This window comes from Passer montanus, unplaced genomic scaffold (genome assembly GCF_014805655.1).
Source record: "Passer montanus isolate IOZ18808 unplaced genomic scaffold, ASM1480565v1 scaffold69, whole genome shotgun sequence".
Taxonomy (NCBI): domain Eukaryota; kingdom Metazoa; phylum Chordata; class Aves; order Passeriformes; family Passeridae; genus Passer; species Passer montanus.
In genome coordinates this window covers 5,355,218-5,361,080 of record NW_024372036.1, presented here as the reverse complement: position 1 = coordinate 5,361,080, position 5,863 = coordinate 5,355,218, and positions in this window count along the sequence as shown.

Genomic DNA, 5,863 nt, shown 5'->3' with positions numbered 1-5,863 from the left:
CCTGAGCTAAGCCTCTTACAAGGGAGTGGGCCAGAGTTCCAGCGGTGTGACCTGCACTGCTGACCAAAGCCAGCAAGAGGAACAGGGTGGCCTTTGAAGATCCATCTAGAAAAAGAGAGACTTTTCTCTTGACAGTAAATTTTAAAATAAAAACTGCCTTTCAGATGGCAGATTCTTTTTCTGCTGCCATCTGAAAGATTATGGTTCTGGGTGTTCCTCTTTACTACTCCTTGTTCCTCTGTAGGAAATACTACTCCAACATGGTATAAACAAGGTAGAAAACATTAGGAGAGGTGGGCATGAGGGGGGAAGGGGAAGAAAGTTATTTAATTTAAAATAAAACCAGAAAAAAAAGAGTTTCACTCAGCCACATTCCTATTCTCATACTCACAAGAGCAACCACCAGGCACCAGGCCAGGATGTTTAAGCCATTTAACCAAAAATCCAGGCAATATGAAGTTTGTGCCCAGGTAATGGATCCAGGATCTGTGTGATGCCATAGAGAACACAAGAGATGCCAGCTCTGAAGTCCTGGGTTATTCTTGGATTGGTGACCATGCACAGGGTTTGTGCACAGCTGACAGCTACGGAACTGTCAGTATCTCCACCTGTCTCAGCTCTGGCAGTGGTCAGGACTAATCACGTTTTTTCCACATCTGAATGCCCTGAGAGACAGCAGGTCGATGCCCTGTGCTCTTCATGACCTGCTAACCTGGTGACATTAACTCAAGCCACCAACCTTTGTATTACAAGTCCCTACACCACCCCTGTTCCCTTGCTGCTGATTCTTCTCCTGCCAAATGACAGAACCAACACTGCAGCAACAGCGAGGAAAATAGGAAGAGGGACCTTTTTTCCCCTTTCTCCCAAAGACCAGTGTTGGCTTTGCTCCATGGGCTTCATGGTTTGTCCTTTCAGTTCCTGGCAGGGCTGTGGGGAGTTGGGGGTGTCCTCAGGACCCTGACAATCCCACAGGCATTTCTGAACTGTCAGAGTCACCCTCTCACTTAATAAGGAGCAACACTGGACATTCCTCAGATGGCTGAGGCCACTCTCTCAACCCAAACACTCCTGGCAGCTGCACCACACTGCACAACCACCATGTGCAAAGGTCAGACCTTGCCAGGTGCTCACAGCTGGCAGCTGAAGTCAAACCCCTCACACCAGAGGGGAGAGCTCTGCCAAGTGGTACCTGGTCAGTGAGGCTCTGAAGGGCTTTCAAAGAAGACTCTAATGTTACATTTATGTCACATAACATAGAAGTTGCACTTGGTATTTAGAAATGGTAATTAGAAAAGGCTTACAGAAACTGAAATGAGAAACATTAATGCCTCCTTCAAAGTGTAACTGATGCTGATTAATGTAGGAGCCATCTTGACTAGGTGCCTGTTTTGATTTAGGCAATTATGAGCTTACTAGTTCAAACCAGTTCACACTGAGAATGTGAATCCAAGATTTACTGATGTGCCTCTTTCCTTTCTCCTTGCTGCTATGAGTCTCTCTTTTGTCTTCACCTTCTCTTCTTTGGGCTTGCCTGCAAGAGAAAGGCATACTCATAAAATCACAATCTATTTGTAAACCAATAGTTAACTCCAGGCATTCACTCAAAGAGGGGCAGTAGATGGATACTCATGACTTTGCTGTATTGAACAACATCAATTTTTTTTTTTTTTTTTTTTTGCATAGGACTCAGTTTTTAATACCTACATGAACAGAGTGGAAGGAATTATCTTGCACAGAGGCAGCAGTCTGTACTTCTGTCCTGTGAGTGCTGTGGATTGGGCTGTCCTAGTGGGAAAAAAGCTGCAGTGGGCAAGAGCTGCTCCACAGCAGCAGTCACCTGGTGTTGTGCTACCTCTGTCCAGCAGACTGTGGCTCCTGCAGAGGTCAGGACCATGCCCCCAGCCTTTCTTCCCATCTGGAGGTTGCAATCTGCAGAAGGAGCTGCTGGACTCTCTTCGTTCTGATGTAGGAAAACTTAACTGCTTTGCAAGTTCTTCCTGCTCCTAATTGACCTGATCTAACCTGAAATAAGCCATTTGTATTCCTGCAGAGGAATATCAGGCAGTCCATGTGGCTTTTTGCCCAGGTTTAACGTAATTTCTTTAAAGCAAACTGCAAATTAATAGTAGTGTAACTTTCCTGTGCAGGCAAGCCCTTAATCTAATTGGAACGTGTAAAACAGCATTTGGGAAGGCAAAAGCAGTGCATAGACTTGGAGAGTTAAAGAGGGAGGCAATATAATTTGGAGTCCAGTGGGGATGATACAGAAATCTGAATGCAGAGAAATAAAAATGATTAAGGTTTTTAAAATCCAAGCTAGCAAGATATGAAAAAATAGAGCCCAACTCAGAAATTTTCAATGTTCAGAGAATTGCCACATTCTCTCCATTCATTCTTCCACTCGGGACAACAACCCTTGTCATTGTAGTCAAAAACCATTCTCTCTTCCATCCCCTAAAAGTCTGAGTCCACATTCATGGCCTCACTTTCCCCTGTGTCTGATCCTCACGTAACAAGAAGAAATATGAACAAAACTATTCTTGTACTTCCACAGTTCTCACAGAAGCCTGTGACTACTTGATCTTGTCACTAAACCATTACAGAAAATAAAAACAGGACTTCAGTAAAGAAAGGGAAAAAAAAAAAGAGAGAGCGAGAAGCCTTGAGTGCTGGCTCAGATAAGGACTAGTGTATGTTTGAAGTGACTAAATCTTTTGTGTGTACCCCTGCTCTAGAGTCATAACTTATAAAACTTCCTGATTCTGTCTCTCCTTTCAGCTAAGAGCCCCTGCTTTCTGTAAACAGTCTTTTGTGGTTTTTCAGGACAAGATGAGAATTTCTTTGAAGCTTGAAAACAAACTCCAGGCATCTCTTTGGAGAATAATCATGAATCTGCTCTTCACTAAGCCCCCTCCAATCTGTGTGCATTCCACCCACCAGTCTGGGAACATGGGGAGACAAGGCAAGAGGAGCCAGCAAGGCTTGGGTGGCAGCACACTGGCCAAAGGACAGAGCAGCTCTTAATTAGATTTTCTTTAATTCCTCACGTGAGTTAAAGGCATTTTGTGCCAAGATTGAGGACAGAGCTGTACTCAGCAAAGGCAGTGATAGAACAAAGTGTTGCAGCGTAGGGGAGTATTTTGTAAGAATTCTGTCAAATGCTGTCCAGGCACAGTTTAGTAACCACTGGCAATGCCAGTGAGAGGAACCATTGGCCCCACACACTGAAAAAGATTCTGCCTTTTGATGCCAAAAAATGTCCACAGAAATTTGGGAACTGATCATCTGGAACATGTGGAAATTATGCTGCTAAAGACAGATCTCTGATATTAATGAGAAATATTCACTGTTTCCAAATCCCTTTGCTAATTTGTGGCTGAACAACATTAAATTTATATTTTGATTACCCTGCTCTCTTACAGTATGGAAAACTCACAAAAATGTGGTATGAGGTCTTAGCCTCATAGGCAGCTGTGTAGAACACGAAACAAGTCTTCACAACTGTGACTTGAGAATTACATCCATGGTAGGATCATTTTTTTTATCACACTCTGGATGTCTGAGCTGCTTTACCACTAGTAAAATACCTCCTTTCCTTAGAAGTGGGTCCATAGCTGTGTACAGTGAGAAATCTGCTTGTTAAGATGGTCAGCAGTGTAGGACCTGTTGACAGTTTCAAAGCAGATAAGAAAACTTGTGTACACAAGGTCAGTGTGTGTCAGCACTGGGTAAAACACTGCAAAACTCTGATACAACTTCATAAACACACTGATTTCACAGCACACGGGGCTTGCTGGCAATAGGTGATATTGGCTTCCTCACACAACCTCCTCAGGACTCAGAAAACTGCATTCCTGGCTGTTTTGGGGTGTTCAGTGGAGCCTTTCAGAACACCTGCCAGATGGGGCTCTGCAGGGCAAGGAATGCCAGATTTGGGAACTTGCTGGGATTTCAGAACTCAGTGTCCAAGAGCCCGGCAGTGTCAGGTTTTGAGGAGTTGTGGTTGAGCCCATTGGCAAAAACTTGCTGAGTTTAACATGAGCAGGGCTTGTGAGGACTCTGGTGTTGACTCAAGTGCTCATGAGCTGCTCAGCTTCCTCCAGGGAATTGTGTCTGAGTCAGCTGTGGGAGAATTAAAAGTGAAACTGAGAACAGTCCTGCCTGGTGCAGTGGCAGCTCAGAGGGAAAACTGACTTCCCCAAGAACTGACTTCCCTGACTGCAGGATCAGGATTTAAATTGCTGTGATACCTCTAAAACAGCAAAGGATAAACTACTTTTCATTTAATTTTCATTTTCTGGTGCATATGAATCATCATGAAGAATGCCCTTGTTTGTAAAACACTGCAGACCTTGCAGAGATGCAAAGGGAACTGCAGAATTGTTTAGAATTTAGATCTGCAAAGTTGTAAGAAGAAAAGGAATTAAAAGTATTACTTAAAACCTGCTTTCAAAAGAAACAAAATTTGGGCCTACATCCAGTAATAGCTTATTAAAAACACAGGAACCTTTTCCTTTTAACTGTCAGGAAGCCTCAATGAAGAAACCTGTGAGCTTTTAGATTATGTAAATAGGAGCACCTGGGGAAGAAATACAAACATAAATCTTTAACTCTGCAGCTGTAGCTGGCTGGAGAAGTGTTATGGAAGGTGAAAGCAGAGGACTGGTAAATGTTTTGTTTAAGACCAGAGCATCACAGAACTGAGTGGTTTGTCTGTGAGGAGCGTGTGTTTCTCATTCAAGGACTTGCTTGTGGATGTTTAAGTCTTAAATATTTTTTAAATCCTGTCTCATATGGCCTAATTTTTGCATCGGGAAGACTTTGGTTCTAGAGCTCCAATTTTAAGGGCAGGAAAAACCGAGGCAGAGATGGGCTGTTTAATGTGTGAGTACTGTGGAAAAGTTCTGTCTTGTTTTCAAATCCCGTGGTGAATCATCCTTCTGGAGAATGGATCTTCCCTGTGGTTTTCTCCTTGGGAGAGGCAGGAGGGAAATGGAGGAATAATTGCTGCGTGTGGCTCAAGGCCAGCAAACCCCGTGTCCTCTTCCCCTAAGCACGTTTTACTGACCCAAATTCAAGGAAGTGGCTTTACTATTCTGTGAGAGAAGGGAATGGGTTTATTGTGTATTTTTTTTCCTCATGCCAGTTCAATGTTAACTATTTGACTGATGCTTAGTCTAAAAGTCCTGATGAATCCAAGGTGGGGCTATTTGTGGATGTAGATACATCCCAAACTGACTCTACAGGGAAAATCAGGGCAGCCCTTTGGCCCGTCAGTGTGTTTGGCGGCTGAGGGGCTTGGAGACAGAGCTGGTGAAGATCTGCACTGACTACAGAGCCCACCAGCAGCGTGCTGAGGAGAGCGGCCCGCGGGGCAGCAAGCACGGGGGACGGTCAGAGCCGTGTCGGGGCAGGCGGGGAGGGAGGGAGGCCGGAGTGCTGTGGGCACGCCGCCCCTCCTCCCCGCCGCCATTACGCGCTGCGCCACTGCCCGCTGAGGGGGGAGCGACAAGATGGCGGCGCCGCCCGCCCACGTGACCCCGGGGCCCGCCTCCTTCCACAGGCGTCTCGGCCGCGCGCGCGTGGTGCGCTCTCGCGAGAGCGGCGAACAAAAGGACAGCGCGGCGCGGGCTGTGTATTGGGGTGGGCGGGTCTTGTGATCTCGCGAGAATTCGCCGCCGCTTTCCTCCCGAGCAGGGCCGGGCGGGAGAGGGGGGAGGGGAAACCTCGCGGTACCGCCGGAGACCCCGCGCGGGCCCGGCGCCCCGAAGTCTCGCGACACCTCCGGGAGCGCGTCCCTCACCGGCCGCTGGGCTGCGCGGAGTTCTCGCGATAGCGCCGGGAAGAGAGGGCGGGGGTG